The sequence below is a fragment of the Mobula hypostoma genome, chromosome 2, assembly GCF_963921235.1.
Source record: "Mobula hypostoma chromosome 2, sMobHyp1.1, whole genome shotgun sequence".
Lineage (NCBI taxonomy): Eukaryota > Metazoa > Chordata > Chondrichthyes > Myliobatiformes > Myliobatidae > Mobula > Mobula hypostoma.
The window spans coordinates 110,715,860-110,737,502 of NC_086098.1; the positions used below are offsets into that span (position 1 = coordinate 110,715,860).

Sequence of the window (21,643 nt, forward strand, 5' to 3'; positions counted from 1 at the left end):
AACCGATGTGGTAATGTCTGATAGGATAGTGAAGTTTGTCCTCTCTGTAGGAACAGGACTTTGTCTCCACAAATGTGGTATAGTAGTCAGACAATACTACCACAGCCAAATGCATCCACGACACGTAGTACAGTGAACAGCAGGTCAATTGTTTTTCCTTCATGTTGCTTCTCTTATCCCCTGCCACCCTTGACTCGAAGCCATACCCTTCAATTACTCTGTCCTTGTAGCCAGGAGGAGAATATGGATATTTTGGCTCAACAAATATTCAGCCAGATATTTTCTTGCCCATGTTTGACCTGACCAGATTCACCAGGTTCATCAGGTTCAGAGTGAATGTTAAAGACTCCCAGAGTAACTCCCTTCCATTACATCACTATATGTACATCATTATCCCATCACTTTTGGTAGATCTGTCCTGTTGGTAGAATAAGAAATACTTGGAAATGGTAATGGAGTTGAAAGACATCAGCTAAAAAAAGGTCTGACTCCATCAACTTTTCTAACTTAATGTGCTATCACAACTTCCCTGCGTTAGTGAGATGAACCTTGCAAGGTCAACTGAGCTTTGTCGTGACCAAATCTAATGTCTAAGTTGATGCCTAGTGGTTTATCCAGTTCCATTCTTATCAGACCAAAAGGTATCTACAAATTGCAGTTGGGTGGCTTGCTAAGTCTTTCAAAGCACAGAGCTCAGCCACACTCTCAAGCCCTATAGAACTGCAATTAAAGACAAGACAGAGTCAGGAAGGCATTATGGACATTTTGGATTTTTAATGAAAACTCAATAATTCATGGTCACAATTACTGATATTGCTTTTTACTTCAGATTTATTTGATTAACTGGATTTAGTTACCCTACTTGCCATGGTGGAATTATAATCTATGTCTCTGGATATTCAGCTGTGGGTAAGCTGTCAATAATTAAAATCATTGCACGTTTCTATTCACAAAATACACGTGATATTAATCAGAGTTTTCCTGTTTGCTAACAACACTTTTCAAAGTCAATTATTTTTGTCATCATTCTGAGGAAAGAAATAAGGGTGTAGAAGGTCATCCTTGGTCACTTGTCATTTGAATATATATACTGTACAACCTGGTGACATGCCGGAGTTTATGAGACCTGCCTCCAAAACTGAAATCAATGGAACTGATCTTTGGAGGCAGGGGAATACATATTGCTATCAACAGGCAAGAATGAATATCAACTAGACCTCAGATTATATTCAGAAAAGATGCTCTTTTTACATAAAACTTGCATTTGTTTTTCTCTTCCTGTCCCATACATTCACACCCACCGTGGTAATGTTCACTTTCATCCCTTGAGCAATGAGGTAATATAAATCATTTCATTCTCATTACCCAAGCACAGAGACAGGTTTTCTCTCCTGTGATATCACCTGGCCACTTTCACTTCCACTAAAGCTTTTACTTAAATAAACAGGATATAAGTTACTTATAAAAAAGGTACTGTATGAGATGACATGCCGTTTTGTACTTCCTTTGAGCAGTAAGGGAGTCCAAGTAATTTCAGGCTCACTACCTGCTTTGACAAAGCCATGCTGTTGATCTCTGATTTGACCCTGCCAGAGGTAATGGGTCAGAGGTTCACAGAGTCTGTAGGGATGTTGCAGTTATTCAAGGAAGTTTTCAGCACATCCTGGATTTCTCTTCTACGTCCATCTGGTAATATCCTCTGAAACAGAGCTCAGAAGGCAGTGTCTGTTTAAGGAGCCTGGTGTCACAACACTGTTAAGAGCAGAAAGTGGACATTCATGGACAATACTAACATCGTCTGCAAAATGTATCGCTAGTACTCCTGTAGAATTAAAAAGAGCCAGAATGATTTTCATTAGTGGCTCCCAGCTGAGCAAGTCCCATTTTAAGGGAGCCAAATCCCAAAGAACAATAATATTGCAGTTTGACTTATGTTAAAGTTATTTTCTAATTGTATTGTGATCCCCTGATTTAGGCAGGGAAATTTGATGTCAGATCTAATGCACAATTCAAGATTTAAATCAAATATATGCACAAAGGACCACTGAAGAACTTGCTAAACCACTATGGCAAAATGAGGTCAGCCTGAAAATTATTCTGTATCTCTAGACCTTTTCTTTTTGATTAGTTAGATCATAGAATCATTGAATGTTTACAGGTCAGGAGGACATTCAGGCCATATTGCCCACACTGCCTCTCTACCAGAGTAATACTCTTGTTCAGCACACTGGCCTTTTCTCTGAAGTGTTGCATATCTTTTTCCACCATATATTTGTCCAATTTCCTCTTAAAGCCCACAGTGAAATCCGCCTCTAACTCAGCTGCAGGCAGTTCATTCCAGATTCCATTCTTCATGTCTCATATAATTTTCTTCCCTTTTATTTTACTTATGTGACTACTTCTCAATCATTCCACCAATGGAACAATCTTCCATTATAAACTCTGCCCATAATGCTCATCACTTTATATATTTCTATCAAATCTCTCCTTATCCTTTCTTTTTCCAAAGAAATCAGTTCTAGACTCACTAATCTGTATTTTCACTCATCCTAGGAACCAGTGTTGCAAATCAACTCCAGATTTTCTCTTCAATGGGCAACCATAATTGAACAGAATTTTAGTTGCCATATTAAAAACAGCCACAATTGTGAGGCTAGACTAGTGTTTTATAAATGGACAGCATAACTTCCTTGTTTTTATACTCAATGTCTCTATTGGTAAAGTCTAAAACTATGCTCATCTTATGAGCACTTTGTCAACCTGCCATGCCAATTTCAATGATTTGTTTATTTATGTTCCCTGAACCCTCTAGTCTTGCACCCCCTTTAGGACAGTATCATTTATTCCATATTCCCTCTCCTCATTCTTCATACTAAAACCCCATTGGTTCATGCATCTGTCCATTCTCCTGCCTGTTTATATCCTGCTAAATGTATCATTATCCTTTTGAAACATGGACCCATGAGCATTTTGAAAACAATCATTAACAGTAAGTTGTGTGCCACTTGGCCAACTTTATATCCATGCGTTCAATGCTCCTTTTATATTATGGCATCCAACCCTGCCCAAAAGCCTCTTATGTGGCACCTTATCATAAGTCTTCTGGAAGCCAATGTACTCTACATCAACTGCATTATCCTCATCTTCTGTTATTTCCAAATCAATCTATAAAGTTGGTTAAACACAATTTAGATTAGATTAGACTAGATTCAACTTTATTGTCATTGTGCCGAGTACAGATACCAAGCCAATGAAATGCATTTAGCATCTGACCAGAAATGCAAAGAATAGTGTTATTTACAAAATAACTGCGAATAAAAAAGTGCTACAGCACACAAATATAAAAGAACTGAGACAGTACAATATGGATGCAATATTGCTTAGCGCTGTGATGAGGCTCAGCAGTGTCATAGCCTCAGGGAAGAAGCTCTTCCTGTGCCTGCTAGTGCGGGAGCAGAGGCTCCTGTAGTACCTACTAGATGGGAGGAGAGTAAAAAGTTCATGGTTAGGGTGAGATGCATCCCTGATAATGTTTTTCACCCTGCCCAGGCAGCGTTTATGGTAGATGTTCTCAATGGTGGCCTACTGGGTGCCGATAATCCGCCGGGCAATTTTCACCACATGCTGGAGTGCTTTGCGGTCTGATACGGGACAATTGCCATACCACACTGAGATACAGTTGGTGAGTATGCTCTCAATGGTACAAAGGTAAAAGTCCGTCAGTATCCTGGGACAGAGGTGAGCTTTCTTCATGCTCCGCAGGAAATAAAGGTGCTGTTGCACCTTTTTGATCAGGATGGAGGAGTTCAGGGACCAGGTGAGATCCTCAGAAATGTGGACACCAAGGAATCTGAAGCTTGATACACGCCCCACTACAGCTCCGTGGATGTAGATGGGGACATGAGTCTGACTCCCGGCATGCCTGAAGTCCACAATGATCTCCTTGGTCTTCTGGGTGTTAAGGGCCAGATTGTTGTCAGCACACCATGTAGCCAGGTGCTGTACCTCGTCCCTGTAGGCCGTCTCGTCATCCCCTTTGATCAGACCAACCACCGTTTTGTTGTCTGCGAACTTGATTATGGAGTTAGAACCATGTACAGGAACGCAGTCATAGGTGAAAAGGGAGTACAGAAGAGGGCTCAGTACACAGCTTTGAGGCACACCGGTGTTCAGGATGAGAATGGAGGAGGAGAGGTTGTCTAACTTAACTGTTTGGGGTCTGTTAGTCAGAAATTCCAAGGTCCAATTGCAGAGGGGTATGCTGATACCAAGCTGGTGAAGTTTGGTGATCAGCTTGGAGGGGTCACAGTATTGAATGCCGAACTAAAGTCAATGAACAGCATTCTGACGTTAAGTGTTGGGGCTGTCCAGGTGGGTCAGGGCAGAGCGAAGTACCTTGGAGATGGCATCCTCTGTTGACCTGTTGGTGCAATAGGCAAATTGATGGGGGCAAACTGATACCCTTATCAAGTCTACGCTGGCTTGTGTTAATTAATCCATTCCTTCAGGTAACTATTAATCTCAGATAAATGTTTCTAAAAGCTTTCCAAAGACTGAGGTTAAGCCAACTGGCCTGTAGTTTATGGGCTTATCCTTACTTTCTTGCCTGAACATCAGAGGAACATTTGCTGCTATCCAGTCTTCTGTCAAGTATCTACAGAGCATTGGAAAATTATGATCAATGCCCCAACCATTTTCTCATGTACAGTACTTTCAAAATCCGAGGATGGTTCCCATCTAGTTCTGGTGGCTTACCTACTCTGCCAAATTTTCTAATACTTCCACATTGTAAGTTTTCAGAATGTCGTGTGTCTTACCTATCACCTTCTTCATAAATACTTTGGAAGGACTCACTTTTCTTGTAAAGATAGAAGTAAATTATACATTAACAAAGCCTTCAGAATCCAGCTGCATGTTCTTATTTCTCTATGTGTTAAATTTTTTATCTGTTGAGAGAACAATATTGGATTCCTATTTATGTTTCAGTTAATCTTTTCTTAAATGCTCTTTTTTCCTCTTTTATTTTAATTTTCTCTTCCGCCATGATTCTTTTGTGACCAGTCTGGTTCCCACCAGTATTTACAATCTAACGCTAACATATACAGCTTTTTGAATTTGGTTTTATGTTTGATGTACCACTTACTTCATCCAGGGAACCTTGAATTTATTTATTCTTCCTTTTCAAGTAAATGCAAATTTGCAGCCACTTCAATATTCCGTAACAACACATACTCATGAAGGAACTATTCTGATTTTCACAAGCAATAATCAGAAACGTCTGTTGAAGCAGAAGTGTTTCTGAAGCACCTTTCATAAAACTCATAGTCAGTTTAAAAGTATATGTGTACTGACTCATAAAAGGCCAGTCATTTGTGAACCTGAAATTATATAACGTGCCTGAACAGGAGGTACATATTTGGTATGAAAAATTTTACAATGTTGTGGAAAGGAATGTTTGAAAAACACAACTATCAATGCTAAAAAGTTAAAATAAAAGGAGAAACAGCAAAATGTACAGCAGATCCATCAGCACCACAAAAGAGAAAACATACATTAAAATTTCTTGCAGAGAGTCATTAGTTCGAACAAGGGTCCTTATGTTTTCAACCTTTGAAAGAACTACTGTCCATTTCTAGAACTGTCTGTTTTTCTTTTCTCTTTCAGTAAAGCAATTCTTTCATAAGATTGAGTATGTATCATGGTATCAGAAAAACATTTTTAATTTTAATAGATGAATAATGAAAAGTTGATAAAACATTCAAATATACTTCTGATATATCACAACATGTAAGCTTGTAAGCTTATATTACATTCTTTGAATATTTTTTCAGAATTCTGTGGAAAAGCCAAACTCAGATGTACTGTGCTAATATCAATTGACTGGGTGCCTTTTAAATGACATACAAATCCTGAATAAATAATCATCCCAATTCAGGTTATATATTTTGATGCTATAGCTCCTAGGCTCATATTCAGCAAGAAAGATTTTGGAAGTGAAGCTCACCACTGCAGCTAGCAACTTCCAAAATCATCCATTACATTAGCTGACTTTGGTACATCAGTAGAGTCACATGCCCTGTATGGGAGTGTTTTGACAAATAGTTCCCACCTAGGTAGCTTTTTTTTTTGTTCCATCTATACAATCTAGTTGTTTTTACTAAGACCATTTCCCTTAATCTGAAAATTTTCCTTGGCTAGTTCAGTGAGCAGATAGCAGACAACCACTTTGCTCTGTTCTCAACAGCATAAACGCAAGGCAAGCTATGGCAGAAGATTTATTTTCTTGGGGATATTTGTGAGCCAGGCAGGTTTTTTCAATGGTTTTACAACATGGTCGCCATACTAAAACTGGCTTTTTATTCTGGATTCATTTTATTCATTAAAGCAAACCAATTGTTTTGATGGGATTTTAACCCATATTTTTATTCAGATTCATTTATCGCATGTACATCAAAACATACAGTGAAATGCACTGTCTGCATTAACAACCAACACAACCGAAGGATATGCTGGGGGCAGCCTGCAAGTGTCGCCACACATTTGAGCATCAACATAGCACACCTACAATGTTCACAATCTACTGAATAACACTGATTTGATTTACAGAACTGCTGCACTAACATAACTGATGGGTGAGCTTGCCGTCACTTCACAACTATCTCATCTGCTGGTTTGTTTTGTCTTGGGCAAATTTACATCCTTTCCTTGCATTGATGAAATGCCAAATCTGAAATAGTATCTATAACAACCTGAAATGTAAGGAGAAAATGACCATGAAGTGAGCTAGAACAAAACCAGTGAAGATGAAGATGAAGGGAGCCTGACTCAGCCAGGATATTTTTCCGTGGATACTAAACAATTTGCCTTTGATTCTTTTTGCCACTTACCTTCACTAAGGCAATTTACATAAGTCTCTAAACCTAACTGAAAACCTTTCAGATGTAGGAGAACTTGGAGCATAGGGGAGGAAACTCAGTACAGAAAGAGCATGCAAACTCCACACAGACAATATCTGAAGTCAAACTGCTGGAGCCATGAGGCAGCAGCACTAACTGCTGCACAACCATGTCTCTTCAACTTTGTTGCGTCCCACCTGGCCCACACAGTATTTCTATTTAGGCTGATTTTTTATGCAGGATTGCTCATAAGTCATAGACTACAAGATTTAGTTTTCAAAGTGAAGAGATCAGGGTTGCTCCACAGTTCACCTTGCAGAAAACCTCAGAACTAAAGCTGAATTAAAAGGCTGCTCATGGCAGCAATGTTACAGCCAAGGGAAGATGGTTGAGTAGATCCTGTCATTCAAATGAGTGACTACACTGCCACAGTTGATTTCATGAACTGCAATGCTTTGAAGGAATTTAGCAATTAACCACTAACTGGGTAAAGTTTCTGTTTCTTCTCTAAGTCAGTGTATTGACATTGTGTTTTTGGGACAATAGACAGTTTGCTTTATGTTGTATGCCAATCTACCTTCAACTCCTGGGCGGATGGATGGTTTGCAATAAAAATCTCTGTTAAAGTACACCTGATATTTTAGATAATTTGTTCCTAAATAATGAATTATTGTCTGCAATTATCTACTGTGATAAACTAACTGCACAAAAAATGATTAATTTTTGACAAGGTCCTATATGGGAGATTGGTCAAGAAGGTTCAGGTGTTTGCATTCAGGATGAGGTCGTAAATTGGATTAGATATTGGCTTCATGGAAGAAGTCATACAGTGGTAGAAAAAGGCTCCCTTTCTGACTGGAGACCTGTGACCAGTGGTGTGCCACAGGGATTAGTGCTGGGTTCATTGTTGTTTGTCATCTATATCAACTATGTAGGTGATTATGTAGTAAACTCGATCCGATTGGGGGTGTAGTAGACAGCAAGGAAGGCCATCAAAGCTTGTAGCAAGATCTAGACCAACTGGAAAAATGGACTGAAAATTGGCAGATGGAATTTAATGTAGACAAGTGTGAGGTGTTACCCTTTGGGAGGACAAACCAGGGAGGACTTATACAAGCGATAGGGTATTAAGGAATGCAGTAGAAGGCAGGGATCTGGGAATACAGGTCCATAATTCCTTGAAAGTGATGTCATAAGTAAATAGGGTCATTAAGAGAGCTTTTTGGAACATTGGCCTTCATAAATCAAAGTACTGAGTACAGGAGTTGGGATGTTATGTTGGAATTGTATAATTTCAACATATCATCCCAAGTCCTGTACTCAGGTGAGGCCTAATTTGGAGTATTGTGTACAGATTTGGTCACCTACCAACAGGAAAGATATCAATAAGATTGAAAGAATGCAGAGAAAATTTGCAATGATGTTGCCAGGACTTAAGGACCTGAGTTATAAGGAAAAGTTGAATAGTTTAAGACTTTATTCTCTAGAGTGAAGGAGGATGAGTGGAGATTTGTTAGAGATATATAAAACCATGAGGTGCATAGATAGGAGAAAATGGCTCCAAGCAGCCATTTTCCACTGAGATTGGATGAGACTAGAGATTATGGGTTAAAGGTGAAAGGTTGAAAGGTGAACTATTTAAAGGGAACATGAGGAGGAACTCTTTCATTAAGAAAGTGGAGAGTGTGAAATGCACTGCCAATGGAATGGTGGATTCACGTTCAATTTCAATATTTACAAGAAAATTGGATATGTATATAAATAGGTGACTTATGGAGGGCTATGGTCTGGGTAAAGGTCAGTTGGATTAGGCAGATTAATAGTTCTGCATGGACTAGATGGACTGAAGGACTTGCTTTTGTGCTGTAGTGTTCTCCGACTCTATGAATAAAACTACATTCTATCACTGTTGTGACAGCATTATGATGTAACAAAGTACCAAAATAAATATCTCCAATTAATGGGTGATCAAAATGGGTAATATTCATCAAATTAAAATATAGATCTACCTATGTGGAAATATCTTTGAAGAAGTCAGCATTAAAAAAAAACAAATTTTCCTTTTGAAATCATGAACTTTGAATACATTTTGATAAAAATGCATACAGAGATTTCATGTTTGGATAGGGTAAATTTAACCTGTTATTATCATTCATATCTGCAGGTTCTGCACAATGAAATGAAGAGGAATTTCTTAAGCTAGAGGGTGAAGAATCTGTGGAATCCATTGCCACAGATGACAGTGGAGGCCAAGTATTTGGGTATATTTAAAGTGGAGGTTGTTAGTTTCTCATTAGTCAGGGCCTCAAAGGTTACTGGGAGAAAGCAGGAGAAAGAGGTTGAGATGGATTACATATCAGCAATGATGGAGTGGTGAAGCAGACTTGATGGGCTAAATGGCCTAATTCTACTCCCATATCTATGGTCTAATATTAAGAGAGAGTTCACTTAAGAGTAAGCAGTAAGAATGCACCTTGATTACTGGTTAGTATTAAAAGCATAACTGATTGCCTGAAATCTACCAAAGTACAATGCACTTAAGTAAAACCATAATTATAAATCAACTTATTTGAATGCACCTTCATGTGTACTTCTTATTCAATTTTCATCATACAGTACAAGGATCAAATTATTTGTCACAGTGCTTGCTCATGAATCAGCTACATGACATAACCTTAACTTCTTCATACTGAGAATATACAGTGGTCTTTTGACAAAGCTCAGATTTGAGTCTCAAGATACTGCAGATGAGTTTTTTGAGTGTCTGGTAATAGGTAAGCAAAAACATCACCCTCTAATGTAGTGAGTGGCTAGGGCCTCAAATACTGGGGTTGATTTTGGCCTGGGTGAGAACACTGACATTGGTTTGCTTATCCTTCCAGTGAATTTAATGAAGTTTTACTTGATGGCATTGGTGTAATTTTCCAAAGACTTGAAATGCTTGCTGTTGATAGTCCAAGTCTCAAGTGTTAGAAGGTGGGGATCATGAATGGCCATTGTACCATCAGTTTGTGCAAGGTCTGGCAACTGATCCTTAAATACTCTTTTCCTCAATTGATCAAAGGCTGCCTTGTCACGTTGGTGGCAGTGGTGAATTTTGTCATCAATGCCTGCCTTTTCTGAGATGGGGTTCCCAAGATAAGGGAAATGGCCAATGTATTCTCATGCACTTTTCTTGACAGAGGGAAGGGTGGTGCCGCACAAGCGGACTGGTAGAGGACCTTTCTCTTATGAATGTTGAATGTAAGGCTCATCCTTCTATATGCTTCAGGATATGGGTTGGAAATTGTTACAAAGAGTCAGTGGCACTGCAAAGCAATAATCACCACATAATCTGTGACCATAATTGTGTTATCTTCAACCTGCTTTGGTGATGAACTTCTAGAAGCAATAGTAATTTTCAATTTATATATTCAAGTTTATTGTCATTCAACTATACACATGCACATAGCTAAACAACATAACGTACCTCTGGGATTTATTTCAGTAAAGTTCACAATTTGTAAGACTATAGAGTTAAAATAACATATATCATAACTTTCAGAAATAGAAATCATAAAAAACACTAAAATGTCTACAGTTTCATAGAACATAGAATAGTACAGCACAGTACAGGCCCTTCGGCCCACAATGTTGTGCTAACCCTTAAACCCTGCCTCCCATATCCCCCCCCCACCTTAAGTTCCTCCATATACCTGTCTAGTAGTCTCTTAAACTTCACTAGTGTATCTGCCTCTACCACTGACTCAGGCAGTGCATTCCACACACCAACCACTCTCTGAGTAAAAAACCTTTCTCCCATATCCCCCTTGAACTTCCCACCCCTTACTAGATATCTTTGTTTTAGAATTACTCTAAATTACTCTAAAAACTCCATTCATCGCTCTATAAAAAATGAAGCAGTCCATGGCTGCTTGAAACAAGACCTGGGCAACACTCAGACATGGGCTGATAAACAACAAGATAATCTGCAGACGCTGGGGTCAAAGCAACACTCACAACACGCTGGAGGAACTCAGCAGGTTGGGCAGTATCCGTGGAAAAGATCGGTCAACGTTTTGGGCCGGAACCCTTCGTCAGAACTGTGGGGGGAAGGGGCAGAGGCCCTATAAAGAAGGTGGGGGGAGGGTGGGAAGGAGAAGGCTGGTAGGTTCCAGGTGAAGAAACCCCTCTGACCTTCCCCTCTCTGAGGCAGAACGTTCTGTTCTTAGCAAGGGCCTCACTTTTGTCCCCCTCCGTCCACACCTCAGTGAGTTCCGTGCCCACCATGACGCTGAACTCTTCTTCCGTCGCCTACGTCTCTGAGCCTACTTCTTTGGCAAGGATTCCCCTCTCCCTACTGAGGACTCCTTCTCCCGTCTTCAACCCTCCTCCTCCTCCTGAACACCCCGCCCGGGCCTTCTACCTGCACTTGATCTTTTTATCTCCAACTGTCGCCGAGACATCAACCGTCTCAACTTCACCACTCCTCTCTCCTGTGCCAACCTCACTCCCTCTGAACGCACTGCCCTCCACTCTCTCTGCACTAATCCTAACCTCACCATCAAACCCGCTGATAAAAGTGGTGCTGTAGTAGTCTGGTGGACGGACCTCTACCTCACTGAGGCCAAACAGCAGCTCTCTGACACCAACTCTTACTTACCCCTGGAACAGGACCCCACCAAAAAACATCAAACCATTGTCTCATGTACCATCACTGCCCTTATCAACACCGGAGACCTTCCATCCTCAGCCACTGAACTCATAATTCCCACACCCCATACCGCTCAGTTTTACCTCCTCCCCAAGATCCACAAGCCTGACTGTCCTGGCAGACCCATAGTTTCTGCCTGCTCCTGTCCCACCGAACTTGTATCTGCCTACCTGGACTCCATTTTGTCACCCATAGTTCAGTCTCTCTCCACCTACATCTGGGATACATCCCATGCCCTCCACCTCTTCAATAACTTCCAGTTCCCCGGTCCCAACCGCTTCATTTTCACTATTTGATATGAACATAGAATTCTCCAACTTCTGGTAATTCCCTCCCCCTCCCTTCCCCTATCCCTATATAACTCTGCCCCCTCCCCCAGCCGCCTACCACCTCCCTCTTGGTTCCGCCTCCTTCTACTACCCACTGTGTTTTCCCCTATTCTTTCTTCACCTTTCCTGCCCATCACCTCCCTGCCTTCCTTCCCCCACCCCTTTATCTTTCCCCTTACTGGAACCTACCAGCCTTCTCCTTCCCACCCTCCTCCCACCTTCTTTATAGGGCCTCTGCCCCTTCCCCCTACAGTCCTGCTGAAGGGTTCTGGCCCAAAACGTCGACCAATCTTTTCCACGGATGCTGCCCGACCTGCTGAGTTCCTCCAGCGTGTTGTGAGTGTGGGCTGATAAACAGTAGGTAACAAACAGAGTGTATTAGTTCTAGGCAATGAGTATCTTTAATAAGACAGAATCTGATCAGCTACCTTTGACATTCAATTGGCCTACTTTTGCTAAGTACCCACTATTTATATCCTTGTGGGGGGGGAGAGTCAATGATGAGAAGGAAAATAATGGGACCAGTCACAAAAGTACCGTAGCTACAAGATCAGAAGCTTATTGAGCCTCTGACATCTTAAAAACCATAATCAAAATGCCCCAAGTCAGGAGTATAATGGATGACTCTCTCCAGTATGGTGGTACCATTGGGAAGGTTCTCTTCTCCTCAAATTGGGATGCTCTCCACCTCCCTGGATGAATGTCATTTCAACAACACTGAACAACTCAACATAATTTGAGACAAAGCAGATTCTTAAATTAATTGTATTACTTAATTACTTTAAAAAACATTTGACCTCTCTGCTACACAAGTGCCATGGCAGCAGGATGTTTCAAATGGTCTTGGCTATTTTGACTCCATCTCAAAAGCTTCCAAAATCTAGAAAGCACACTGAAACAACACTAACTGTAAGTTCCCTTCTACAGGACAAGATTTCCTGACTTGGAAATGTATCTCAAATTCCTTCATCATCACTGGGTCTAAATGCTGAAAATCCTTACCCAATAGCACTTCATTAGGACTGCAGTAGTTCAAGAAGGTAGATGAAAGGGGAATTGTGGTTGAATAACAAATGCAGAAATGCATGCAAATCCCATATCTCATTAATAAGAAAATTGATAATAAATTTATCATTAAACAAAATGTAATGTATTAAGAAATTCTTGCCTTTGCCATCTTATTTTCAATTTCAGATAAATCCAAGCCAAAATTAATAATAATTCATTCAGAAGATCATAAGACCATAAGGTACAATAGCATAATTAAGCCATTCAGCCCATTGAGTCTGCTTTGCCATTCAATGATGATATCGAGTTATGGAGACAAACAAATTGGAAATAACCCTTCGGTCCACTATGTTTACACTAACCATTTACACTCATTCCATATTAAACTTGTCTTCACAACATCCTCATCTGCTTCCCTCAGGTTCTGCCACTCATCAAGGGCAATTACAATGGCCAATTAATTTACCAATCCACAAGTCCTTGGGCTGGGAGGGGAAACTGAAGCAGCCAGCGAAAACCCACACAGTCACAGTGAAACTCCACATGGACAGAAGCAGTCAGGATGAACCTTGACTAGCTGTCATCATGCTGCGGCCCCACGACCCCCTCTCCCCAGTCAAAAGCACTAATTTGGCACTACTTTGTCAATCGTAATATACAGCACAATATAATCATTAGAAGTTAATGTAAATCAAAACTTAGCCTAGCATTGTCAGAAAGCTGCCTTTTGAATGAAACATGAGAACAAAGATGAAAGTGTATAAGATCACGAGGAGCATAGACAGGATGAAAGGGTAGTCTTTTTGCTAGGGAGGAGATGATGAAAACAAGAGGGTATATGTTTAAGATCAGAGGTGAGAAATTTAATGGTTCAACAGAGACAGCTTCTTCACACAACAAGTGATGTGTATTTGGAATGAATTGCCAAAAATAGTGGTTGAGGTGAACGCATTAGCAACATTTAAAAGCCAACCAGATAAGCACATGGGTAGGAGGGGTTTAGTGGGTTGTGGGCCAACACAGACCGATAGACTGACTTTTTGGGCAACACATGCTGTATGACTCTACGCATGGAAGACCACAACACAGTAACAGCCCCTACACCATGTGTACAGCAACCATAATGTCAATTTAACTAATTCCATATGCTTGCACATGGTCTGTATCCCTCTACTCCCTCCCTGTTCCTGTGTCTGTCTAAATGCCTACTAACCAATGCATGGTATCCGTTTCTACTCCCATCTTTAAATCTATCAACACAAACCTCTCTTTCCCTGTCCTTCATGTGCTTCCCTCTCATAGATACCATTACACCATTTCAAATAAGAACTTAAGTTTATCGCTGGTGCCTTAATCCATTCCTGAATAAGAATATTGGATCTTTTCCTGAACTAGATTTGATGAATCCCAACCAATGCTTGAACTGAATCATAAATCAGCACCTTTTAATTTTACTGGATGCCTTCTTCTACAAGGGGCAATCCGACCTCAGGTGGTGGAAACTGGGCCTACCTCCAGCACTATTCCGATGATCTTTGACTGCTTGTCTTTTTTAGTAATGTGTCCGTTATTCAAAACATGTAACAGTATTTTAAATGGAGTTAATCTAACTAAAAACAAAACAATTCAAAATAAAGTACAATATACTTAATTTTAATTTCATTAAGCTACCATTAATTAACATTAAAAATCAAAAATATTGACTCAAACTTCTACTTAATGGATGGTGACCCCATTCTATCCATGGCTGGCAGAAAGCTAAAAGGCCAGATTCCAAGTATATCCAGCACCTCAGCTCAGTGTTGTTGGAGTAAGTGATAAATTTGGTAGCTGGGCAAGGGTGGGTCATGTGCTTGGCACCTGACTTCAATGGCACCTCCAATTTACAAGTTGCTGTTTGCAGAAATGGAAATCAAAGATGCGCTGACTGTTAGAGGTGGAAAGGAGCCATTTTCTCTAAAGCTGCCAGTTGAGATTAATCCATCCCAACATGTTATTATGTTTACTGAAACATCACAGGGAAACATAATTTATTCAAAATAAATGTAAACGATAATTGCAGCTAATGCTATGTGATAAAGCTATTCCACAGATGTAAAATTAACAACTTCAGCAGAACTACATGCCAGGAATGTGAAAAAAATAAAACAGCTGTATGACTGTTCTCAATAACAGTGAGTACATAACATGCTAATTTGTCTTAAAATACATTCTCAGCATATGGGCATTGCTGGGAAGGTTGGCATTCATTGTCTATCCTATTCCTTTATGACAGTTATCATAAACCTACTTTTTAACTTTGTGTATCTCTCGAGGACACTTTAGAATGCAATTGAGTCTATCGTATTGTTATGGGACTAGAGTCACCTAGAGACTAAATGGTAAGAATTGCATTTTTCTATTCCTAAAAGGGCATTAGTAAACTTGTAGCACTTTTATAATGTTCCAATAGTTTCTGTCTCTTTTCTTGATAGCTCTTTATGTTGATAAATTTTAAAAAACTGAATCCCAATTTCGCCAATTCCATGGTGGGACTCGAACGGATTTTTCTAGGTTATTAGTCTAATTTTATCAAGCTTAATAACTTGCCTATCTTAGAGAATCCAACCCAACACAACTTAAGTCTGCAATTTCTTAATCAATTATATCAAGTAAAACATTTTACACTTACATCAAATTAATATAAAATTGAAGAAAATACATCATATACCAAAATTTTAAATATATATTTACTTGTACATTTAGATCTGCATCATCTGACTCCTTCTCCGCTGAATTACTATTACTGCAATTTCTTTCTACGGAGTACCATATTTACAGTTCATACCATGTACCAAACAAAGGCCATCATGTTTGATTTTTAGCCAGACTATTTTCTTTCTATTTGTGGGCATATAAGATTATAGTATGAATTAGACTAGTATAGGTCTGTGTTTTAAACAAATGAATTCCAACTCTATATATTCGTGATGAACCCACAGACCCAAGACACAACTGCAGCAGAGCCTTGCTTACAGTACTGTTGCCTTTTTGAATTATCAGTTTTTTCTTTGTTGAGAGATTTGTTTCAACTATTAATTCACAAAATCCAATGACAGATAATGATGTTGACTATATTAATCATTGTGTACTTAATATTACAGATTCTTCTGATCAATATTTTAATGAGCACATAAAACTATTTAAAATGCAGGATAATGCTAATTTTAAAAGAATAGACAGAGGTATCCATGTATTAATTTCAAATTACAATCGCTATATGATATTTACTAGACAGACAGACCTACATACACTAAGGAGGGATGGCAAATGCTTAATGCTTTTAGATTTTTGCATTTTGTATTTCATACTTGAAAGTGATTGAATCACTATACACAATAATCCTCATTTTCCTTCCCGTTCATTTATGATCATGGGGTGTTGAACCATATAAGCACAAATTCTATTCATTTTGCCTAATAAAAGATACGTAAACATTTCAGAGTATCAGAATTAATATACCAATGACATTGCAAAACAGCGGTGAGATCACGAGTGGAGATGTAAGATTCTGTTGCCAGTTTCTTAGCTCTACAAATGATTTTAGAAAGCATTTGCTAAGAAGCTCAAAGACTGTTAATCTTCTATTTCCAGTCTGTTCACTTCTGTTTCATTAAGGAATAACTTTAAATTTCCTCTGTAAAACTGAGATCAGAGTTTTGATCGATTGATAATTCTCAGTCATTTATTTTCACTACCCGGTAATGTGATCCGGTGAACAGTTTATTAGTAGCAGCTTCTGTATTATTCAAAATTCTTACCAAAAACGCATATATTATTACAGTAAAGTAAAATCATACAAAATTAATATTTGTAGTTTAATGCAATTATATTATAAATACTCTATTTAATAAATATGGTCAATAAAATGTCAGAGGCTTTTGTTGTACTTTTGTCCACACTTTCGCATCCCGTTTTTACTTTTAAGTACCTTTTCGGAATAAATTTATCCTTGTTGTATTTTCAGATTTTACACTGATTGTTATGCTTTAAAACACTTCAGATTAATTTAAAATGCCTGAATGTCATTGCGTTGATTTATTCTACTAAATGGTCGGGAATTTTCATTATAATCTACCTTCATTCAAACCCATTAATCGGGTTTAAACGTTGCATTTAGGGATGGTCATAAGAGCAAATGCAGGTTTCAATCGCTTTAAAAATGTTTTTCGTTTAAAACTTAAAAAGTATTTATGAATTATTTATTGTGGATCAATATTTCGGCTATTGCATGTCCGTTACTTCCTCGTCTGTATTTATTGTCACGAACAAAGTCTCAGAGCTGACTGCGGGTACCTCAAAACTAATAGTTTAGCAAGCAGCTGTTCGTGCAGACGGCACATCTTTTTCTCTGTTTAAAATCCATTAATTGTCGACCTTGACAGTAGATTCGCGCACATTTTAAAAATCGTGCTCTAAAGCAGAAATTGCTCGGTAAGGTTTTCCTGGTTTGTGATAACACATTCCTTGACTATTGACATGATCACTCGATGCATGAGGTTACTGCAATGTGCAGTCGTATTGAGGAAAGTGCCTTTCGATTTAAGATATGTAAGTGGAAAATGCGTTGAACAGGGTTTTCGAAGTGAATCAATATCTGCCAGTGAGAATACTCAGTCGCTGATTTAAGGTAAGGGCACATTGCGCATTTAGTGGCCAATTATAAAGCACAAAATTCGGAAATCTCTTTCCCCCATAAAAGAACAATCCACTACCTCCTTTTGTCTTTGTTATTCCAAATTGTTAGTGAAATGCGGCAACGGCTATGGTGCTAAACCGAAATGCGATCATACTTTTTCCGCGGCTTAAAAACCTGGCTAAAATACTGCAATCGAAGGCACTGGCAGGCAAAGTTCCGATATGAGCTAAAACTGATTCTTAAGCTTGCAACTTGTTTCATAAAAACAAGCTCAGCGAGTTGAAACCGTATCGAAATCTGCACCCTATTTTTTTTTGAAAAAAGCTTCTGCCATCGAGAAGAAATATTGATTCATCGACCAGAAATATTAATGATCCACACGGGTGGGTGTGTTTGTCAATTTACCGCATGTTCCGCGTCCAACACTAGGATATAAACGTCAGACCGACCTAGTTTTAACCCTTTGCGCTTACAAAACAACACTGAAACTGAGCAGTTCTTTACCACTTAGGAAGAGCCTTCTGTTAAGGAGGGGGGAGCTAAGATTAGTGAACAAAAATGTACAATTTTACTCTGAGGAGCACTATTAAAATATGGATATACTTACAATGTACTTTCTAAATATCTCACACTTTGCCCACAGTTACGACACTTGTTAGTATTTCTTATTCGGCGGCAATATATAATGTCATTCGCATATTTTAAAGTGATGTTACGACACTTTAGTTCGAGATATGATTTTTTCCCATGATTTTCCCTGCCTACCTCGAGATGTAAAGAGGTAAAAACGCGAAGAAACTTGACAGCTAATCCCAACAAGGATCCAAACGGGAACATTATTATTCTTTGCGGGTGTAATGAAAACATGCTGCCGGGAAAATAACTGTTAAGTACGTGTCGTTAATCTGAAATCCAACCTGTCCGTTTACTTAAGTATCGAATTCAAAAGGACTGTAATGACAGCCAGCAAGGAAAAATAATGGACGACAGCCCATTGGGCTTGGAAAGCGAGACGATGGTGCACCAGCATGTGTGTACGAGTGTGTGTGTGCGTGCATGTGTGTGTGTGTGTGTGTGTGTGTGTGTGTGTGTGTGTGTGTGTTTGTGTTTCTGCGTGTGCGCGCGCGGTGTCTGTGCTGTAAGAGTATCCTCCTCACATCACGGCAGATATAAACACTAAATGCACGTGGACTTCCACAATACAATAACTGGCCTTCAAACCCGCACAACTAAACATCGCCAGTAAACAGTGCAGGGCGGACATGGCAAGATAGCCTCTGCACTTTGAGCACTGGACCGCCAGCTTACTTGTGATTCTACATTTACGTTTCCGAGAATCTGATCTGAATTGTCTCAGTTGACTTCTTATAAACTCACATTCCCTTCATCACTCTGCTTTTTTAACGCTTAGCTAACAAACTGGAAATATATTCTCGCCCTCATCAGTGAATGAGACGCAGACCCAATCGTTTGCAGGGCCACATATTTTAAAAAGAAAAAAAAACTTACTTCCTCAATACAATTCCAGTTTCTTTCTCTCAAACCGTCTTGCTGGAAATAGTTGATTTCCAAGGTCTTCTTCGGAGCAGAGACCGAGGGGGCGGGGATGTGAACGGGAGACTGTTTTTGTTTTGCTGCCCCAGTGTCTGCGCAGAACGGGATGTGTGAGTAGCGCTTAGACCCGAGGATCCCTCTGACCCCGGGCTCGCGCTGTCTGCGGGCTCACGCACGATACCCGGACTCGCACTCAACCCTCGGGCTGGCGCGCTCACACTTCGGGCCCTTTGGTGGGTGTGTGTGTGTGTGTGTGTGTGTGTGTGTGTGTGTGTGTGTGTATGTGTGTGTGTGTGTGTGTGTGTGTTCACGCGCGCGGCGGGGGCAGCGGGCTCGCGCTGATCTTTGCCCGCGCTTCCGCTCACTCCACAGGCCAGCGCTCAATGTCCGAGGTCGCACGCACTCCGAGGGTTCGTGCCCGGTCCTCGGGCTCGGGCTCGCGCTCGATATTCCCTGGGCGCGTGCTCACTCTGAACCTGGAATGACAACTCTTTAACTCATAGATTCCCGCTCAATCGAGATACGCGCAACCTGAATCCCTCCGGAACAGGCTCTGTCCTTTCATCCGCACGCGTGCGCTATTCTTTCTTTCCCGGGCACGCGCGTCCCCGAGATTTCACCGACTCGCGCTCTGATCAGTGGCTTCGAGGAGCATGATCCCGGACACGCGCTTGGCCCTTATGTTTACGCGCAGTGCCTAGGCGCGTGGCAAGTGCTTTTGGTTCCCTAGCTCACTAAAATCCTCTTCAGTCTGTTTCTGACTCTGTATTTGCACTCTGTTTCCGCCTCTCACCCTGAGATGGTGCTTTGTTCCCATTTATCTGATTGTTCTTGCCTATTCATCTATCAGTTTGACTTCTTTTTCTTTCTCTCTTTTTCTCTCTCTCTCTCACTCTCATATCTCTATAGGCCTTGCGTTCTATCCATGTGTGCCTCACTCTATGGATGTCAGCCCCCTCCCCATCTCATGGTTTCTGAATTGTTTCTTGACCCTTCAAGCAGCAGAGCCCAGAAACCCTCCAACAACCACGATTTAACCCTAACAATCACAGGTTAAGTTTAATTTACAAATTAACAATTAACCTACCGGGTACATCTTTAGACTGTAGGAGGAAACTGGAGCACTGGGAGAAAACCCACTGATTCCACCATGAGGATGTACAGAGGATCCTTACAGAGGATGCTGGGATTGAACTCCAAAATCCGGCACACCGAGCTGTAAATGCTAACTGCTATATTGTTGAGTCATGCCAGAAGCTTTCTCTGCTTCTAGATGGTCATTTGTTCCTATCCATTTCTCTTCTATGGGTTTGTTAATTCCTGTCTATGTATCTTCATTCTGTTGCCATCTGTGTCTGTATCTTTGTGTTTGTACTCTTTTGCGATGCCAGGTTGTGCACTGTTCCTAAACGCCTCTCAGCCTCTGGGTCTGCACTCTAAATCTTTATGCCCCCTTATCAATGCTCTTTTCCTGACTGCTTCTAAGTTTGCCCTCTTTTGCTCTCAGTCTAACTTGGTTTGTACTCTCTCCCTGCCACTGCACTCTGTTCTGTCTCTCTCTAGTTCTATAAGCTCTTGCATTCTGTCTGTACAGTTGATCAGAGTGGCAGTTTCTGCCTGTTTGTAGGTTTGCATTTGTGTTGCTTGTGTTTCTGTCTATGGGATTACACGATCTTGTTCTCTGACCCCTTCCAACCCTGACCCAACCCTTTGTCTATGTTTTGGTCATTTTACTGTCCATTCGCATCTGGGTTTGCAGTTCCTATTGGTTTGTCTTTAGATTTTCCCTCTGTTCCAACTCTATGTCTATGTATCCATGTTCTGTCCCTATTTTCTTTTCTGGCTGTAGGTCTGTTTTCCACTTCTTTCTGTCTCTTTGTTTGTGGCTTTGTGTTCCATACCTGTCTGTGTCTACAATACCATACTCTATTTTTGTGTGCCTGAAAGCTTCTGAGTGTACCCACTGATGAATTCTGTCCCGTTCACGCCTGATTCCATTTCTGGATCTGTCCTTTCCGCCTGTCTTTTAGTCTGTGATTATGTGCCTCTCCTTTCTTTCTCTGGTCCTGTGCTGTGTATTTTTCTATCCCACTGTCCATGAGTTGGTGATTTGCTACAATTTATCTTTCTTTGAGTTTGGACTAGGATATATTTCATTATTTGTTAATTTTTCTGTGGTAATATTACTTTACGTGTAGTATGTGAATTATATGTACTGTGTTGTGCACTCATTTGCTGTTGATGCCCCTATCTCTGGGTTTCCACTTTTCCTACATTTTATTTTCATCTTTTTTTTCAATTCCCATGGATTTGCCATCTGTAGTGGACTATCTTTTTGTCTCTGAATCTGCAATTCCTTCTTCTGGCTTTCTCACTGTGCTTTATTCCAGACCAACTCACTGTCTCTAGGTCCAAACTCTTTCCTTTTCCATCTTTCTATCTTTAACTCTCTCTCTTGCTCTCTTTATATGTCGTTCTTGTCTGT

The 21,643-nt window shown here is 40.2% G+C and overlaps 1 protein-coding gene across 11 annotated transcripts in view; it reads right to left on the bottom strand.

The window, feature by feature from the left end:
• Positions 1 to 19,449, bottom strand: part of eya4 (EYA transcriptional coactivator and phosphatase 4) — a 457,308-nt gene extending 437,859 nt beyond the window's left edge. For 8 of the 11 annotated variants that reach the window (XM_063040405.1, XM_063040409.1, XM_063040403.1 and 5 more), the window contains exon 1: positions 19,114 to 19,449. The gene's annotated coding sequence lies outside the window, so the exon portion shown is untranslated. Of the gene's footprint in view, positions 1 to 18,211; positions 18,346 to 18,369; positions 18,414 to 19,113 lie in introns of those variants that run through there. The other 3 variants (XM_063040407.1, XM_063040398.1, XM_063040399.1) reach the window with 2 other exon arrangements.
• Positions 19,450 to 21,643: the final 2,194 nt, after the last annotated feature.